General features: G+C 39.0%; 1 long non-coding RNA gene across 1 annotated transcript in view; it reads right to left on the reverse strand.

The window, feature by feature from the left end:
- LOC108636831 overlaps window positions 1–20,120 on the reverse strand; it is a 143,760-nt gene extending 123,640 nt beyond the window's left edge. Inside the window, exons 1-2 of the long non-coding RNA XR_001918590.1 lie at window positions 19,997–20,120; window positions 6,073–6,135 (exon numbers count right to left, since the gene is read on the reverse strand). This is a non-coding gene — a long non-coding RNA (uncharacterized LOC108636831). The remainder of the gene's footprint in view (window positions 1–6,072; window positions 6,136–19,996) is intronic.

Consider the following 20,614-nt stretch of genomic DNA (forward strand, 5'->3'; position numbering starts at 1 on the left):
TAAATAAGACATGCAAATCACTTAGTGGGTAATAATCGTAACAGTAATACCTGACATAAGAAATTTAGTAAAGGTGATAAATACTATTCCAAGCTTGTAAGAGATCATATGCTTTACTAGACCACAAATCTTGCTAAGCATTAGTAAACCATCATAAAACATTAGTTTAGTGGTTGTCTACTCTGTAAAAACCTATGACTGATGTGCTACATAAATATACATATACAAACATTTGTATATCTTCCCTAGTGGCTCAGACAGTAAAGAATCCACCTGCAATGCAGGAGACTCAGATCCAATCCCTGGATTGGAAGATTCCCTGGAGAAGGAAATGGCTACCCACTACAGTATTCTTGCCTGGAGAATTCCATGGACAGAGGAGCCTGGCAGGCTATAGTCCATGGGGTCACAAAAGTAGGACTCGACTGAACACACACACACACATACACACACACACACACATACACACACACACACACACACACACACACACAAATGGAATGAGCCACATGAATACCCCCAAAACAGCTGATACTGATAAGTAAATAGAATTATTTGTTAGAGGTTCAGTTTCATATTGACCCCATTTTAGATCTCTATTTGCCCCTTTTTTGTTTTCCAATTGGGAGAAGGAAAATACAGTAAATGAGCCATAATTTTTGGCAATGCATATTTAAAATAAGGTCTGCCAAGTTCAAAACTGAAAATGCAGCAGCTGTTTGTCTAAAACATAGGCCAAGAAATTCCTGCATGACTGACAATATGTTTTTGCTTCCAGCCACACAATCTCTGACTGGGCATTCATTTCAGCAGCTGTTGACCAAACCTTGAGAAGACAGTTTCTCTCACTATAGAGGAAAACAACCCTAAAAGAGAAGGATTAAGAGTTGATACACAATAATGGGAGTGCTTCTAAGGAGGAACTCTGTATATTCAATCAGGAGGAAATCTTCATGGATATGCAGAAACAACCGTTCTCACAGTGTGGGTAGATTAGCTATATAGTATCCCAAATATTTGGGGAAGTGCCTTACTTTGTTTGCACAAGAGAACTCCCAAGGCCAATTCATGGTGCCTGAGACTAAGAGATACTGTTTCTTAAAATGTATGGAATGTGCCTTCCTGAGGCTGGCCGTGCCCAAATCTCTGTGATGGCAATAGTGAAAGGGGCAGCAGCAAACACTGAGAAAGTGTCTAAGGCAGCACCGTCCCGCACATCAGCCTGCAGCTGTGATGGGACCAGGGCCAAAAGCATTTGTGAAAGCCGTCCAACAGGGGCAATAGCTATTGCCTGGCAAGAGGGCAGCCAGCAGATGGAGAAACCATGCCTATGGCTCAAAATGTAAGAAATTCCACAATGATAACTGCAGTTAATGTCACTGAAGACACAGCAACAATTTAGACAGTGAAAGCTTTGAGGAGGGGGGCTACGGCTAAGGGGCAACTAAATAACTCTTTCACTTTCTGTGCTCAACTTCAAAACAGAAAGAGGAAAGCCAGACAGATGGACATAAAATCATCACACTTAGTACTGACAAATCTGATTGCACAGTGTGGCTCAAGATCTGCAGGTAAATGATATTGCTTAGACTTCATCTTATATTAGACATTGGCACAGCTGGACAACAGCAATCCAGAGGCAGACATGGTAGAGAAAATACCAGAATTTTATAACCTGTGGACAAACAGGCTCTAAAAGGTAAGGAGTTTGGCTGGACACACTAGGAATTAAATGTTCCTAACATAAAGTTATCTAGTCTTTCATCTACAGGTAGCAGTGAACAGAAAAAAGACAGAGGCTCTTCGCCTAAACCCACCATGACTTTTCCTCTAGAACAGTGAATTTTTAATTTTCTATCCTTTGTGGAAATATGAGGGGGAAATATTATTGTTAACTATAATAATAATGGCAACTATTATTTTATTACACATTTGTTGTCTACCAGCACGATGCTTTGTGTATTATCTGATTAAACCCTCATCACAACCTTATGGAGTAGGAAATGGCAACCCACTCCAGGATTCTTGCCTGGGATATTCCAGGGACAGAGGAGCCTGGAGAGCTACAGTCCAGACACACACGACTAAGCACTGACATACACACATTCTATTTTATAGACAGGTGTTGTTTTTAAACCCCACTTTCACAGAGAAGTACACAGAATCTTAGGGTTGGTTTCCTCCCCAGTGTTACATAGTTATGAAGAGCCAAAGTCTGGAGTTTGTTCTTCAACCTCTAATGCCTTCTGCTTCCAGCAGGTGAGGGCTGTGCGCTCCTCTGAACTCCAAGGAGAAAAGAGAAAGTAAAGAACCTGGTAAGGAAGTGAGCTCAAGTCTCATGTATTATCAGAGGGCAGGGGAACTAACAAAATCTCTTGGCTTAGTTGTAATCTCCATCCTCCACCCAGATAGTTAGTCCCCCTGTTTCACTGTTAGATAAACTCTTTTATATAAGCATCTTCTTCTTTTCCCCACATGTTATTGAGGCATAATTAATGTACAAAAAAACTGCATATATTTAATGTATATGATTCGATGAGTCTGAACATAAGCAAACACTTTTGACACCATCACAATTAAGGTGATAACCATATCCATCACCTCCAAAAGTTTTCTTTTGTCCTTCTGCCTTTTTGTCTGTGTATGTATGTGTGCTTTGTAAGAACATTTAATATGAGATTTACTCTTTTAAAACATTTTAAGTTTGCTTACTACATTTTCTTTATCCATCTGGGCACTTATGTTGCTTCCATGTCTTGGCTATTGATTGTGAATAATGTTGCAACAAACATGGCAGTGTAAATATCACTTCCAGATTCCAGTTTCCATGATTTTGGCTATATATCCAGAAGAAGAATTGCTGGATCATATGGTAAGCTACTTGTGATTTTTTTGAGAACCCTCCATACTATTTTCCATAGTGGCTGCCTCATTTTATATTCCCGTTAATTAGAAGACGCTTACTCCTTGGAAGGAAAGTTATGACCAATCTAGATAGCATGTTGAAAAGCAGAGACATTACTTTGCCAACAAAGGTCCATCTAGTCAAGGCTATGGTTTTTCCTGCGGTCATGTATGGATGTGAGAGCTGGACTGTGAAGAAGGCTGAGCACCGAAGAATTGATGCATTTGAACTGTGGTGTTGGAGAAGACTCTTGAGAGTCCCTTGGACTGCAAGGAGATCCAACCAGTCCATTCTGAAGGAGATCAGTCCTGGGATTTCTTTGGAGGGAATGATGCTAAAGCTGAAGCTCCAGTATTTTGGCCACCTCATGCGAAGAGCTGACTCATTGGAAAAGACTTTGAGGCTGGGAGGGATTGGGGACAGGAGGAGAAGGGGACGACAGAGGATGAGATGGCTGGATGGCATCACTGACTCAATGGACGTGAGTCTGAGTGAACTCTGGGAGTTGGTGATGGACAGGGAGGGCTGGCGTGCTGTGATTCATAGGGTCTCAAAGAATCTGACATGACTGAGCAACTGAACTGAACTGAACTAGTAGTGCACAAAGGTTCCAATTTCTAAACAACCTCACCAACACGTATTATCTTTTTTGTTATTGTAATAGCCATCCTAGCAGGTGTCATGTGATAGCTCATTATGTTGATAAACTCTTCAGTGCAAATATATAGATGTATTTTTCATAGAAGTCAAGGATTATTTAATCATACCATATGTATGGAACACATGCTATGTGTTTTGTTGTGTCTGATTCTTTGTGACCCCATGGATTGTAGCCCACCATGATTCCATATTACAAGCACAGGTAAAGAAAAAAGTTAATAAGTAATTTTTGTTGTAGCTTCACTTGTGGCTCAAGTAGTAAAGAATCTGCCTGCAATGCAGGATACCTGGGTTCAGTCCTTGGGTTGGGAAGATCCCCAGGAGAAGGGAAAGGCTATCCACTGCAGTATTCTGACCTGGAGATTCCCATGGACTACAGTCCTTGGGATCGCAAAGAGTCGGACACAACTGAGCAATTTTCACTTTTCACTTTTCAGCATCACCATCCTTTTAGCTATATTTATAGCCTCTAAATATTGCTGGTGAGAGACATAGCAGTCTATTTACAAAAGCAAATTCTTTTATAAGTATAGAGCAGCATCATGCCAAATGGAAATACCTATGGTCCAAGATACTTAAACTGCCATCAACCTATAAAAAGCAAACCAAAATAGATTATTTGCATTAAAGCTATTATCCTTAAATGTTAAATCCTTAACATTTGGTGGTAATAAGAGTAAAAATCAGAAAAAAAAATACCTTTTTCATTTGTGGTTTGAATAGTTAAGTAAGAAACAGAAAATATTGGGATATTTTCATGTCTTTGTAAATATGTTCTCATATTTAATGGCCTTCATATGCTTTTCAAAGCCCTTTTTCAAAATCTGAGCCACATAATAGTCTACTGAATAAACACTTAAGGAGATATTTAGAGCACTATTTGTTTCTTATTTTGGCAGATTAGGAAAATATAATATAAAAATAGGATATCAAGAAAAGATTAAATTTTTACAAAAGTGCCAATTACTCATCACTGGTCTTTGGTTTCCCCATTTGTCATCCCTGCTAACCCTGTTCTACTCTTTCTGCTGCCTACACCACTCTCCAGATATGCATGGTCTCACCTGACCAGATTTCTTCTATCACAAAGAGAAATGATCTATTTCATAAACTGATATCTTTCCCTACATAAAAGGATTTTTAAAGATGAGTCTATGGCATGATTGCAAAACTAAAACAAGGCAGTGGTTTACCACATGAAGAATTCTAAACACAAATAGTTAGAAAGAGGAAAATTTTGCTGGGTCTCTTAAAATTATACCATATAGATGACACCCTATTGCCGCCCTTCCCCAAAAATCAAACCTGATTCCAAGAATATTAGTTGTGGGAAAAGGATTTAACGTGTGTAGGTTCATGAATAAACAGAATAGTTGAGTCAAAGGGCTCCAGGAAGGCCTCCTCTTTCCTTAACTGGCTTTCATACTTAGTTGATTGCTTGACAAAATTCCAAAATTAGTTTCATTTTGTTGTATTTTTTAAATGTGCATACCCCTAAGAAAGATAAAATTTTAAGTTTAATAAAGCATCCAACCAACATTTTCTAAAATACTTCTCTCTGCCTGACCATGTGCGAGGTGTTATGGATATGAAGATATTCATAAAAGGAGCTCAGTATAGGATCCTAGCCCATGTAAGCAATTAACTAAAAGACAGTGTAATAAAGGCTGTAACAGAAGAACGTATTCAGAGCTGTGGGAGCATGAAAATGAGACTGTTTGAGTCACTGTGAAAAAGTCTCAGAAGACCTCTTATAAAAGGTGACTTTTTAAATGGATCCAAAATGAGTACAATTTTGATCAGAGGAAACAGACAGCAAGCATGAAGCTGCCGAGAGTTGAAATGATGCAAGTAGGAGAAGAAACAGAATGCATGTGCAAAATAATCTCTATTTACACCTTCTTTTAGGTCATAGAGAAGGAAGTAACTATTCTTAAACTTACAGAATATTTATGCATCTTGCCTGAATTAGTGCAGTCGTGTCCAACTCTTTGTGACCCATGGACTATACAGTCCGTGGAATTCCCCAGGCCAGAATACTGGAGTGGGTAGCCTTTCCCTTCTCCAGGGGATTTTCCCAACCCAAGCAGTGAACCAGGGTCTCCCAATCCAGGTCTCCTGCATTGCAGGTGGATTCTTTACCAGCTGAGCCACAAGGGAAGCCCAAGAACACTGGAGTGGGTAGCCCATCCCTTCTTCAGTGGATCTTATCAACCCAGGAATCGAACTGGGGTCTCCTGCACTGCAGGTGGATTCTTTACCAACCGAGCTATCAGGGAAGCCCCGCTAAAGACATATCTGTGCATTAATAAATTTATATGCTAAAATATGAGCTGTTTTTACTGAGAAAATATATACTAATAGAGATATAGGTAGAAGGAAAAATTACTAGGTATGTTAGTCTACTAACATACTAACATCAGCTAGAAATTTTTTAATTATGATTTTATTATTTTTCACCTTAATGAGTCCAGCTGTCTACTTATTTAATATTATTGAATGCTTACCAGCTGCCACATCCTCTTCAAGGCACTGGGGATTCATTGAAGAATTTCACAGAGCTTATATTGCTAAAGAGGATGGAAAATAAACAAGAAACTAATATGTAACAGAATTTAAAGTGTGACGACATTGAAGAAGTCTTGCAAGCAGCTCAGGTGGAATTACTTGCAGAAACTAACAGTCTTCTAGGGAAAGGTAGATCCAAATAATAAAAAAAATAAAGAAGCTTTTGATTTAAGGCATTAGAAGCTTGAGGAGCCAAAATCACAGACACTGGAACCACAGAGAGGTGTGCAGATATCCTGTTGGTCATTTCTTCTCTCAGGCAATTCTTGGAGTGAGACTAAATGCCAAGAATTAAGTCAGGGGACTACACACCCATTTGTGTGTGCAGGTGTCAACTGGCCTTCTTTGAGTCCACCTCTGAGTGACAGGGGCTGGAGAACTAAGTCTGGAAAACTGTGCTATGACACAGTGCTCATTGCCATTATTAAAAGAATCTGTCCTTGACTCTGATCCAGAAGTTTCATGACTTCTGTTAAGAGGCAGAGAAGTCAACAGAGCTTTGAAAAATCTCATGGTATAACAGACACCAAAAACGTGGCTGTCAATGTATCTAGGAGTTAAGGATCCCAGATCCTGGAGAGAAAGGAGATGCAGAAAATTGAGCCACATGCTGCAGGTTTCACTTTGATACACTTAATGAAGCAACATGAAGCAAGAAATTAAGCTAGATACAAAACAGTTGAAATGCAGAATTCATTTTTCTGTAATCTTCCACTGCTAAAGAGACAGAAATTGTTGTCAAAACCAGCCAAAAAAACAAGAGACCTAGAAAATTCCCAGGCTCTCATTGGAATTTCTGGAGAGCTACATATAAGGTAAAAAGAGAGCCAGAGTCTACAGAATTTCAACCATTCCTAAGTCTTCTCAGTCCTTTTAGGAGACAATTCTTCATGGTTTTCTTGTATTCATTCGTATCTTCTAAGTAGAGGAATCCACTGTCTGTTTCATCCTATCTTTCAAGAATATTTTTAGAATGAATAGCCATGAAGGAAAGAGACAGTATCTGTCTCTGAAGCAAACGGCACGCTGTTTAAAAGATGTAGATGTATTCTATACATAGACATGAATCCACAGAGATCTATAGACCTATTCAAATTGTTTATTTTTCTTGAGTGATAATTGGAAATTTTTATTATTCAAGAAATTTGTCCATTTTATATAAGTTGTTGAACTCATGTGGAATGAATTATTTAAGTAGTCTCTGCTTATTCTTTTAATGTATATAAAGGTCTGTGGTGATGTACCATGTACCCCTTTTCATGCCAATATTTACAGTTACTGTCTTCTCTCCTCTTACTTTGTTAACCTGACTAAAGGTTCACCAATTCTTTTGGCAGTTTTAAGAGACTGACTTTTGCTTACAGTTATTTTCTCTCATACATTTCTGTTTTTAATTCTACTCATTCTTGCTGTTATTATTTCCTCCTTGATATTTGCTTTGAGTTTAATTTCCTCCTTTATTTCTAGTCTCTTAAAGTAGAATCTTAAATTGTTGACTTTAAATTTTGCTTTTCAAATGAAAAGCATTAAAAGTTATAAATTTAACTATAAACTGTTTTTTAGCTACATCCCACAGATTTTGACATGTTGAGTTTTATTTTCACTTGATTCAAAATATGTTTGAATTTCCCCTGTGATATTCTCTTTGAACTATGGGCTACTTAGAAGTGTTTATTTTCAAATATTTGGAAATGTTTAAGATATCTTTCTGCTAATGGTTTCTAGTTTAAATCCATTTGAATTGAAAACATACCTTAAATGATTTTGATTTTTTATTGGTCTATTGAATAATATCTATCTTGGTGAAAGTCCTATATGCTCTTGAGAAAAAATGTGTATTATACTACTGTGATTTGAAGTGTTTTGTGTGTATCTAACAGATTCATTAAGTAAATAATGTTAAAATCTGTTTCTTTACCAACTTTATATATTTACCAATTTTATATAAAGAAACAATCTATTTCTTTACCAAGTCTCTAACTCTGCTAGTGGATTTATTTTTCTTAGCAGTTCTATCAGTTTTATTCCATATACTTTAAACTCTATTGTTAGATGCACACGTATTTAAGATTACAATCCTCTCATTGAATTATCCTCGCTATGCTGGGAAAGATTGAAGGCAAAAGGAGAAGAGGGTGGTAGAGGATACGATGGTTAGATTGCATCACTGACTCAATGGACATGAATTTGAGCAAAGTCTGGGAGATAGCAAAGGACAGGGAAGCCTGGCATGCTGCAGTTCATGGGGTCACAAAGAGTCGGACTCGACTTATTGACTGAACAACAGCTACAAATGAATACTCTCCCCAATAATATTCCTTATTCTGAAGTCTACTTTGTCTGATATTAATATAGACACTCTAGCTGTCTTTTGGTTAGGGGTTTACATTATATTTTCATATTTTCATATCCCTTGGTCAGGAAGATCCCCTGGAGAAACCCAGGGGAAATGCAATCCACTCCAGTATTCTTGCCTAGAGAATTCTATGGACAGAGGAGGCTGGTGGGCTATAATTCATGGGGTCACAAAAAGTCAGACATGACTGAGTGACTAATACACACACATTTTTCTATTTTTATTTTAATCTATTTCATTATATTTAAAGTAAATCTTCTTGGGATATAATTGGGTATTACTTTTATCCAATCTGAAAATTTCTCTAATTTTTATTTGGTATGTTTTCACAGCTTAAATTTAATGTAATTATTTAAATGAACGGTTTTAAACCTACTAACTTATCTTCAATTTGGTGTTATTATTTAAAAGTTTTACACATCCCAATGACTGCCCTAGAGCTTACAATATCCACTTTTAATTAATCATTCACTATAAGGAACTTATAACAATAGAACTTAAGCTCCTTTCCTATCTTTTGTGCTATTGTTGTCATGCAGATTACTTTATACATACCATAATATGCAATACTTTGATACAATGCTTGCCTTTCATAGTTATTCTTTATAGAAATTCAAAATAAGAAAAATGAACTTTATATTTCTCCATGAATGCCATTTCCAGCACTCTTCTTTGTATAGATCCTAGTTAATGCTATTATGTTGTTAAGACATCTTAGTGATAAGTATCTTAGTCCTTATTTTTGAAGAATGTCCTTTAAGGAATAAATAATAGGCCTGCTGGTAAGACATTCTCTCAGTTCTTGCTTTTCTTGCAAGAGTCTTTCTTTTTCCTTCAATTCTATAAAATATTTTCTTTGAGTATGAAATCTGGGCTGACATTTTTTCTCTTTGTCTTAGTTTGAATAGTTATATTTCTTGGTGTGTTTGGAAGTATTTATTGTTTAGCATTCTCTCAGTTTCATAAATTTGTATATTTTATAATTTACTGACTCAGAAAAATTCTTGGTCATTATATCTATTTAAAAATTTCTTCTGCTGTCTTCCTTCTGTTTCTATGATTCCAATTACATTTATTTTATACCATTTACTATTGTACCTTAGGTCTTAGAAGAATTATGCTTTTTTGTTTGTTTGTTTCATGCTTGTCAATTTGGAAAATGTCCTTTAACCTATCTCCAAATTTACTGGTTTCGTTGCTGTTTTGTTTTGTTTTTACTGTATTGACTATACTGATGAATTCATCAGAGGCATTCCTCTCTTCTATAATCATGTCTTTAACTGATTTCATTTCTATTTGGTTATCATAGTTTTCATCTCTCATCTGAAATTTCATATTTACTCATGCACATTGTCCACTTTTTACTCCAAAATCTTAGTCACGTTATTCAGAGTAATTTTAAATCCAAAAGAAACTGAGTCATTTGATCTGGTTACGTTGATTGCGTTCTCTCTTCATAGCATATAGTTGGCTTTTTCCCCCTGCCTCTTTGTTTATCCTGCATTTTAGCTGAAAGTTGAACATCTCATGTCGAAGAGTAGAGGTGATTGTAAATAATGTTTATACCTGGAACTATGTGTGCCTTTTCTCTTCAGATTATAAGACTTTGCATCAGGTTAGTCAAGAACTGAGCTGAGTCTATTTGTTATTATTTTGGTTTCTATGGTTACCATTGGGGCACCACAAGCTTCAGATTTTCTGGTTTTAAGTTGTATAATACTTAGAATGAGGAGGACTTTTTCAGATTTTTTTCCTCAAGATCTACTCACCTCTCAATTTTAGATTTTTCCTTTATGCTTGGAAATGATCTCTTTTCCCTTTACCCTTCTGCTTGTATCTTAAAGCTGATAACTGGTAAAGAAGGATGGACAAAGGGGAGCAAGGAGTCATTCTCTATTCTGATTTAACTTCATTCTGAGAAAGGCACTGTGATTCCTGGATCTTTTCTGTAGTCATACTCCTTCCCCAAATGTACAGCTCTAAGTGGTCTAGACTCAGGGTGTTTTCCTGTTTCTCCGCCAATGGCAGAGGCTATTTCATTTTTTCCTTCACCTAACTGCAATGAATATTCACTTCTGGCTGGAAGGTGACAGTGTTTGTGCCCTTCCCATAGCAACTTAAGCTTTTACCCCATATAGAAGATAAGAGAGAAGATTCTAGGTCAGGCTTTACATCTTTCCCACAAGAGCAGTTGCTCTCCTCTCCTATACTTTCACCAATACAGAGGCCTTCTCAGGCCTCCCACCCAGCCCCTGGTCTCTCTTATAAGTGCATGGTGAGGGCTATGAAGATCATGCACATATGTGCAATTTCTCCTTGCAACTACAACCTCAAGGTATTCTATAAACTCATGCTAGTCCAAAGTCAGTCTTAAGTAATTTGTCAGAAATTTTATTTGAATTCTCATGAATAGTTTGTATGGGGTTCAACATTTACCCCAGGGGGGGAAAATTGCTCATATCTTGTTTCTCCTTCCAGGAAAATAGCTTTCTTCAGATTTTGGATAGTTGATTACAACCTCAGCTGTCTGATAAATTCAAGGACAAGTGTGCAAAGATAATCTCTTTTTTTTTTTTTTTGTAAGGGTAGGAGTGATGGAGTTTCCATCTTTCTGCATCCTAAGCAAAAGCCAGATGATCACTTCTCTTTTTTAATCACAAAAATACAAAGTTCCTTGGTATATTGAGGAAATATACTAATTCCTGCCATTTTTTATAGCATTAGCTTTTCTTGAAATTAATGTATTACTATAAGAATTAGTCTAATAATGACAAATTTATTTGTGGGAAATAACCTAACATTAATTGAAATGTTGAGCCCATACCTGGGGGCTCTATCAAAATACTTCAGTCTGCTGGTATGTATGGCTTCTATTATGGATATATGTAAACAGATGGCACAGAAGTGTCAGTTCTCACATCATAAACTCATGGAGAGACAGACAAGTTAATGAAACACATGTCCTTTTTCCCTGATATTAATTGTATCACCATATGATAAAATACTTTAAAATTGAGCTTTATAAGATTCTATTTGCCATGGAAAATTATTTATCTGGAAAAAAGTTGTCTTTAGATGAATTTCATCAATTTAACTATAAGTAAAAAAAAATAATAATAAATTAGCAAGTATTCTTAATTTAATACCAGTTTATGTCCTAAATAGTAAGTAAGTGACTCATTCAGTTGTGTTTCATATTTTGTCTAAATAGTAGCTAGTGGGATTTACCCTATAAATATTAGGTGTAGTCGGAATAAGTTGGCTTAGAAAACTTTTTTCTTGAAAATCTTGGAAAATAGAGGATTTGGGGGAAATTTGATAAGCCCAGGTCAATTTCCTACCAGATAAAAAGGCATGTTTATAATTAATCTGATGGTGATAAAAAGGCTTTTAATTAGATTTCCAACACAGAAATGGGAAAGGATAGGTTCAGGGTTTGAAACACAGAAGAGTTCAGCCATCTGCTGCCAACTAGCTCTTGCCAACATCTGATTTGCAAGTTAAATTATGCCAGCTGATGACATATGACATTTCTCCCTTCTTTAAATATCTTACTCAAAATGAGTTTGCTGCTCTGCTGCTTGGCTAAACACTAAATGCTCTCAAATGCTGAGGTTGGACTTTCAGAAGTCATAACAGATGCCAAAATTTCCTCAGTAAACAAATCTAAATAAAGAAATTTTACTAATCTCATGAGTTGCTCGCTTATGTATTATTGTCCTATGACGTGATTTTGAGTTAGACTTGACCTCTGTGATATTCACATATGGAATTTACAAAATTAAAATTTTCTTCACAGTTTTAGGGTAATGAGGCAGAGGAATCAAGAGTCATTTTTCTAGGTTTTGTTCCATATCTGAGCCAAATGGGACAATAGCTTAAAGAAGTCAAAAACTTATTTGAACTGACTGCTTCATCTCTAGCATGATGAGTTGATCACCCAATAAGAGCTGAAATTTAACTTACACTGCAGAAGCTCTCTAAAATTTAAACCGTAAAAATACAGCCAAACAATATATTCTTATTCTTTGTGGCCTAAAGTTGAAAAATTCTGTTTCTCTCAAGGTTTTAGGTTTATTAATAGCTATAGTTTTCCCTTCAGAATTATTGATCCAATCTGCCTTGAATTAAGGCCACAAATTATTCCAAACTTTTCAATTGCTTAGCCTCCACAGAAATCTCCATAGATAATTTTAGCATGACTTAGCTAAACCGACCTATATATGCCAATAACTCTAATGGAATTTGTGTATGTGTGTGTGTATTTGATGAGACACTGGTCTATATATCATAAAAATAAAACCACAGACATAAATTGGTTTTGTGGTAAAGAAGGAGAACATTTATTTCCTGAAGGAAAGCTTAAACAAGTGACATATAAGTTCTTGACAGAGAGGATGAGTATCCTAGGCCGGTCTAACACAAATTTCTCTACCTGTGATCCACATGTTCAACTGTAGGCAAAGACTTGACGTGATTATATTGCAAATGATTGAGGCTATTGATTACCGCTTTTGTCCCAGTCGCTTGTACCCACTGTGGTGGTGGTGGTTTAGTTGCTAAGTCGTGTCCGACTCTTGCGACGCCATGGACTGTAGCCTGACCAGGCTCCTCTGTCAGTGAAATTTTCCAGGCAAGAATACTGGAGTGGGTTGCCATTTCCTTCTCCAGGGGAGCTTCCTGACCTGGGTAATGAAGCCAGGTCTCCTGCATTGCAGGCAGATTCTTAAAGTGAAAGTCACTCAGTGTATCTGACTCCTTTTGACCCCATGGACTATACGGTCTAGAGAATTCTCTAGGCCAGAATAACTGGAGTGGGTAGCCTTTCCATTCTCCAGGGTATCTTCCCAACTCAGGGATCAAACCCAGGTTTCCCTCATTGCAGGCAGATTCTTTACCAGCTGAGCCACCAGGGAAACTCAAGAAAACTGCAATGGGTAGCCTATCCCTTCTGCAGCAGACCTTCTGGACCCAGGAATGGAACCAGGGTCTCCTGCACTTCAGGCGGATTCTTTACCAACTGACCTATCAGGGAAGCCCTATACATCCGTAAGTTTTAAATCATGACTAACTTATAGTGGCAGCTGCGCAGGTGCAGGAGGGCCTAGAGGAGGTATCCCACGTTGAAGGTCAGGAACGGCAGCAGTAAGGAGATACCCTTCCTGCAAGGTAAGGATCAGCAGCTATGCTTTCCTGGAGCAACTGTGAAGAGATACCCCATGCCCAAGTTAAGAGAAACCCAAGTAAGATGGTAGGTGTTGCAAGAGGGCATCAGAGGGCAGACACACTGAAACCATACTCACAGAAAACTAGTCAATCTAATCACACTAGGACCACAGCCTTGTCTAACTCAATGAAATCAAGCCATGCCTCGGGGCAACCCAAGACGGGCGGGTCATGGTGGAGAGGTCTGACAGAACCTAGTCCACTGGAGAAGGGAATGGCAAGCCATTTCAGTATTCTTGCCTTGAGAACCCCATGAACAGTATGAAAAGGCAAAATGATAGGATACCAAAAGAGGAACTCCCCAGGTCATTGCTGCTGCTGCTAAGTCACTTCAGTCGTGTCTGACTCTGTGTGACCCCATAGACGTCAGCCCACCAGGCTCCCTCATCCCTGGGATTCTCCAGACAAGAACACTGGAGTGGGTTGCCATTTCCTTCTCCAGTGCGTGAAAGAGAAAAGTGAAACTGAAGTTGCTCAGTTGCATCTGACTCTTAGTGACCCCATGGACTGCAGCCTACCAGGCTCCTCCATCCATGGGATTTTCCAGGCAACAGTACTGGAGTGGGGTGCCATTGCCTTCCCCGCCCCAGGTCATTAGGTGCCCAATATGCCACTGGAGATCAGTGGAGAAATAACTCCAGAAAGAATGAAGGGATGGAGCCAAAGCAAAAACAATATCCAGCTGTGGATGGGACTGGTGATGGAAGCAAGGTCCAATGCTGTAAAGAGCAATATTGCATAGGAACCTGGAATGTCAGGTCCATGAAACAAGGCAAATTGGAAGTGGGCAAACAAGAGATGGCAAGGGTGAACGTCGACATTCTAGGAATCAGCGAACTAAAATGGACTGGAATGGGTGAATTTAACTCAGATGACCATTATATCTACTACTGCGGGCAGGAATCCCTCAGGAGAAATGGAGTAGCCATCATGGTCAACAAAAGAGTCTGAAATGCAGTACTTGGATACAATTTCAAAAACGACAGAATGATCTCTGTTCGTCTCCAAGGAAAACCATTCAATATCAGCTATCCAAGCCTATGCCCCAACCAGTAATGCTGAAGAAGCTGAAGTTGAACGGTTTTATGAAGACCTACAAGACCTTTTAAAACTAACACCCAAAAAAGATATCCTTTTCATTATAGGGGACTGGAATGCAAAAGTAGGAAGTCAAGAAACACCTGGAGTAACAGGCAAATTTGGCCTTGGAATGCGGAATGAAGCAGGGTAAAGACTAATACAGTTTTGCCAAGAAAATGCACTGCTCATAGCAAACAACCTCTTCCAACGACACAAGAGAAGACTCTACACATGGACATCACCAGATGGTCAACACCAAAATCAGACTGATTATATTCTTTGCAGCCAAAGATGGAGAAGCTCTATACAGTCAACAAAAACAAGGCCAGGAGCTGACTGTGGCTCAGATCATGAACTCCTTATTACCAAATTCAGGCTTAAATTTGAATAAAGTAGGGAAAACCACTAGATCATTCAGGTATGACCTAAATCAAATCCCTTATGATTATACACTGGAAGTGAGAAATAGATATAAGGGCCTAGATCTGATAGTGTGCCTGATGAACTATGGACGGAGGTTCGTGACACTGTACAGGAGACAGGGATCAAGACCATCCCCATGGAAAAGAAATGCAAAAAAGCAAAATGGCTGTCTGGGAAGGCCTTACAAATAGCTGTGAAAAGAAGAGAGGTGAAAAGCAAAGGAGAAAAGGAAAGATATAAGCATCTGAATGCAGAGTTCCAAAGAATAGCAAGGAGAGATAAGAAAGCCTTCCTCAGCGATCAATGCAAAGAAATAGAGGAAAAGAACAGAATGGGAAAGACTAGAGATCTCTTCAAGAAAATTAGAGATACCAAGGGAACATTTCATGCAAGGATGGGCTCGATAAAGGACAGAAATGGTATGGACCTAACAGAAGCAGAAGATATTAAGAAGAGGTGGCAAGAATACACGGAAGAATTGTACAAAAAAGATCTTCACGACCCAAATAATCATGATGATGTGAGCACTAATCTAGAGCCAGACATCTTGGAATGTGAAGTCAAGTGGGCCTTAGAAAGCATCACTACGAACAAAGCTAGTGGAAGTGATGGAATTCCAGTGGAGCTGTTTCAAATCCTGAAAGATGATGCTGTGAAAGTGCTGCACTCAGTATGCCAGCAAATTTGGAAAACTCAGCAGTGGCCACAGGACTGGAAAAGGTCAGTTTTCATTCCAATTCCAAAGAAAGGAAATGCAAAAGAATGCTCAAACTACCGCACAATTGCTCTCATCTCACAAGCTAGTAAAGTAATGCTCAAAATTCTCCAAGCCAGGCTTCAGCAATATATGAACCGTGAACTCCCTGATGTTCAAGCTGGTTTTAGAAAAGGCAGAGGAAACAGAGATCAAATTGCCAACATCCGCTGGATCATGGAAAAAGCAAGAGAGTTCCAGAAAAACATCTATTTCTGCTTTATTGACTATGCCAAAGCCTTTGACTGTGTGGATCACAATAAACTGTGGAAAATTCTGAAAGAGATGAGAATACCAGACCACCTATCTGCCTCTTGAGAAATCTGTATGCAGGTCAGGAAGCAACAGTTAGAACTGGACATGGAATAACAGACTGGTTCCAAATAGGAAAAGGAGTACGTCAAGACTATATATTGTCACCCTGCTTATTTAACTTCTATGCAGAGTACATCATGAGAAACGCTGGACTGGATGAAGCACAAGCTGGAATCAAGATTACCGGGAGAAATATCAATAACCTCAGATATGCAAATGACACCACCCTTATGGCAGAAAGTGAAGAGGAACTCAAAAGCCTCTTGATAAAAGTGAAAGAGGAGAGTGAAAAAGTTGGCTTAAAGCTCAACATTCAGAAAATGAAGATCATGGCATGTGGTCCCATCACTTCATGGCAAATAGATGGGGAAACAGTGGAAACAGTGTCAGACTTTATTTTTGGGGGCTCCAAAATCACTTCAGGTGGTGACTGCAGCCATGAAATTAAAAGACACTTACTCCTTGGAAGAAAAGTTATGATCAACCTAGATAGTATATTCAAAAGCAGAAACATTACTTTGCCAACAAAGGTCCATCTAGTCAAGTCTATGGTTTTTCCTGTGGTCATGTATAGATGTGAGAGTTGGACTATAAAGAAAGCTGAGTGCCAAAGAATTGATGCTTTTGAACTGCAGTGTTGGAGAAGACTCTTGAGAGTCCCTTGGACTGCAAGGAGATCCAACCAGTCCATTCTGAAGGAGATCAGCTCTGGGATTTCTTTGGAAGGAATGATGCTAAAGCTGAAGCTCCAGTACTTCGGCCACCTCATGCAACGAGTTGACTCATTGGAAAAGATTCTGATGCTGGTAGGGATTGGGGCAGGAGGAGAAGGGGACGACAGAGGATAAGATGGCTGGATGGCATCACTGACTCGATGGGCGTGAGTCTGAGTGAACTCCGGGAGATGGTGATGAACAGGGAGGCCTGGTGTGCTGTGATTCATGGGGTTGCAAGAAGTCGGACACAACTGAGCGACTGAACTGAACTGAAATTATAGCTACCAATGGCAAATTCTCTTCAGAAAAGACTTGGTTTCCTGACATACTTGCAACATATTTTTCATAGTCTCACTGTAGGTTACATCATTACAAAATCAAATTTCAACACCTTTCTCTCATTCCATTCATCTGATATAAAGCAAAGGCTTCATAGCTTCCATAAAACAAGGCAACATATCAAAAATTCTGTTCCTGTTTGATCACAAGAGGATGTAAAATCTATGTAATCAACAAATCAGAGGACTTTTCTCATGGTACAGTGGATAAGAAGCAGCCTGTTAATTCAGGGAACATGGGTTTGGTTCCATTCTACATGCTGAGGAACAACTAAGCCTATACACCATAACTACCAGCCCGCACTCTGCAGCTTGTGAGCCACAGAACTTCAGTGCTGCAGCTGCTGGGGCCCGCAACTGGAGCCTGTGCTCTGTATTACGGGAAGCCACCACAGTGAGAAGCCTGCGCCCCACAACTAGAGAGCAGCCCCTGTGCTCCCCAGCTAGAGGAAGCCCACTCACAGCAACAAAGACCCAGAGCAACTAAAAATTAATAAACAAAAACAAAAATGTTTTAAAAAGAGAAAAAACCCACAAATCATTAACACAGGTGAACGAATAGACGTTAAGCAAAATGCTGGTAGAACATGAACAGGTAATAGTTGGGTTTTTCTGGGAGGCCAAACGTGATGCATAGCAATTGAGATTTTAGAAAAAAATGACTGGCAACAACACTGACCAATCTGAACATAACTTGGTTTTAGAGTGTCTTGGTCCTGGAGACCCCTGTCTATGTAATCAACCCTTCAATTGTGGCAAGATGCTGAAATGGCCAAAGCAATAGGGATAGGGAAAAAACCTGAGGCAAGTTGCTATATAAATCTGATCCAAAATCATTTTATAATTAATAATTTAACAAATGATATGACTATATATTGTTCAATGCTGAATGTCAGTCCTTATCTATAAATTTGCTTCCAACATTCTCAATAGCAGATTTTTCTAATACTTTGGGTTTCAGAAAATGAACCTTCACAGTTCTATCAGATATGCTAAATCCTGAACTCTAGCATCACTCTTCATACCAGCAGTATCAATAAAGCACAGAAAAACTATGTACTTGCTCAAGGAGGAATGAATGTGGGCTGTGTGTGGGGGCACATACACTGGTAATGGCAGGTAAAATCTGAGCATCTAATAGTTCTGAGTGCTTAAATATGAATACCTCAGCTTTACCAGTCCTTGGGCACAGCTATTATAACATTAATAGTAAAGCCTTATTTCCTATATTTAACTTCCACCTTTACTTGCAGGTATTCCAACTCCCTATCAGATCATCTTTAGTATTCTCAGAGTTCCAAGAGTGTTTGCCAAAATGCCCATTATGGAGCCATGGGACACCAGCCACGCTCTTACTGTCCTTACTCTCCTACCTTTTTATTGTTCTCTATACAGAGTGTGTCAAGGCTGTATATTGTCACCCTGCTTATTTAACTTCTATGCATGAGAAACACTGGGCTGGAAGAAGTACAAGCTGGAATCAAGATTGCCGGGAGAAATATCAATAACCTCAGATATGCAGATGACACCACCCTTAGAAAGTGAAGAAGAACTAAAAAGCCCCTTGATGAAAGTGAAAGTGGAAAGTGAGAAAGTTGGCTTAAAGCTCAACATTCAGAAAACAAAGATCATGGCATGTGGTCCCATCACTTCATGGCAAATAGATGGGGAAACAGTGGAAACAGTGACAGAGTTTATTTTGGGGGGCTCCAAAATCACTTCAGATGGTGACTGCCGCCATGAAATTAAAAGACATTTACTCCTTGGAAGGAAAGTTATGACCAACCTAGACAGCATATTGAAAAGCAGCGACATTACTTTGCCAACAAAGGACCATCTAGTCAAGGCTATGGTTTTTCCTGTGGTCATGTATGGATATGAGAGTTGGACTGTGAAGAAAGCTGAGTGCCGAAGAATTGATGCTTTTGAACTGTGGTGTTGGAGAAGACTCTTGAGAGTCCCTTGGACTGCAAGGAGATCCAACCAGTCCATTCTAAAGGAGATCAACCCTGGGATTTCTTTGGAAGGAATGATGCTAAAGCTGAAAATCCAGTACTTTGGCCACCTCATGCGAAGAGTTGACTCATTGGAAAAGACTTTGAGGCTGGGAGGGATTGGGGGCAGGAGGAGAAGGGGATGACAGAGGATGTGATGGCTGGATGGCATCACTGACTCGATGGACATGAGTCTGAGTGAACTCCAGGAGTTGGTGATGGACAGGGAGGCCTGGCATGCTGCGATCCATGGGGTCGCAAAGAGTTGGACACGACTGAGCAACTGAACTGAACTGAACTGATACATAAGATTTCTTGAATGTGTCGTGGATGCTGCTGCTACTGTTTTGAGGACACTGCTTTTTAAATTGTATGGTTTCCACTTCTACTTGACTAGGACTTTAAGGTGCCAAATCCTCTCTGTGATAAAGAAGAAATGTACCACTCCTTCACCCTGTGCAGCACGCTCTCATCAAGGCTACAAGGTATCATTACTTTTACCCTTCTCAAAAAGTTTGTCAACGTCTGCTTTAACCACTATTTGATAATTATTGCTCCAAAACTCAAAGCAATTCTGAAAGGCAATGAACTAAATGGCCCAACACAGGATGTGACTCAGTGTAGACCATCAGTGTCCAACCTCATGTACTTCAGGACTTACCTCATCGAGGCCAGCTTGAGTCCTTTTCAAGAGTAGACAGGGCCAATGAAGAGATGGTTTTCTCTCTTTCTGTGAGATTATATTATTTGAGAAAGATCTAATTCTGCAGCTTCCAGGAGCCATTGACACCACATGGAGACAGTCTAAAAATAAAGCCAAGGAGAGACAACATAGCATGATTTAGAGTTGTGCTCTGTAACAGAGTAACCATCAGCCATGTGTGGCTTTTTATATTGAATTCATTAAAATTAAGTTAAGACATTCATTTCCTCAGTTGCTATTAGCCACATTTCAGGTGGCTGAAGCATTCTTTAAATATCTGCATCCCATCCTTTAATTAATCTGCATCCTTAAATTCCATTTTGGTTTAAGCTAAATGTGAAAGCTTATTTCCCACTCCAGTACTCTTGCCTCAAAAATCCCATGGGAGGAGGAGCCTGGTAGGCTGCAGTTCATGGATTCACTAAAAGTCGGACACGACTGAGCGACTTCACTTTCACTTTTCACTTTCATGCATTGGAGAAGGAAATGGCAACCCACTCCAGTGTTCTTGCCTGGAGAATCCCAGGGACAGGGGAGCCTGGTGGGCTGCCGTCTATGGGGTCACACAGAGTCGGA

Source organism: Capra hircus, chromosome 1, assembly GCF_001704415.2.
Source record: "Capra hircus breed San Clemente chromosome 1, ASM170441v1, whole genome shotgun sequence".
NCBI lineage: Eukaryota > Metazoa > Chordata > Mammalia > Artiodactyla > Bovidae > Capra > Capra hircus.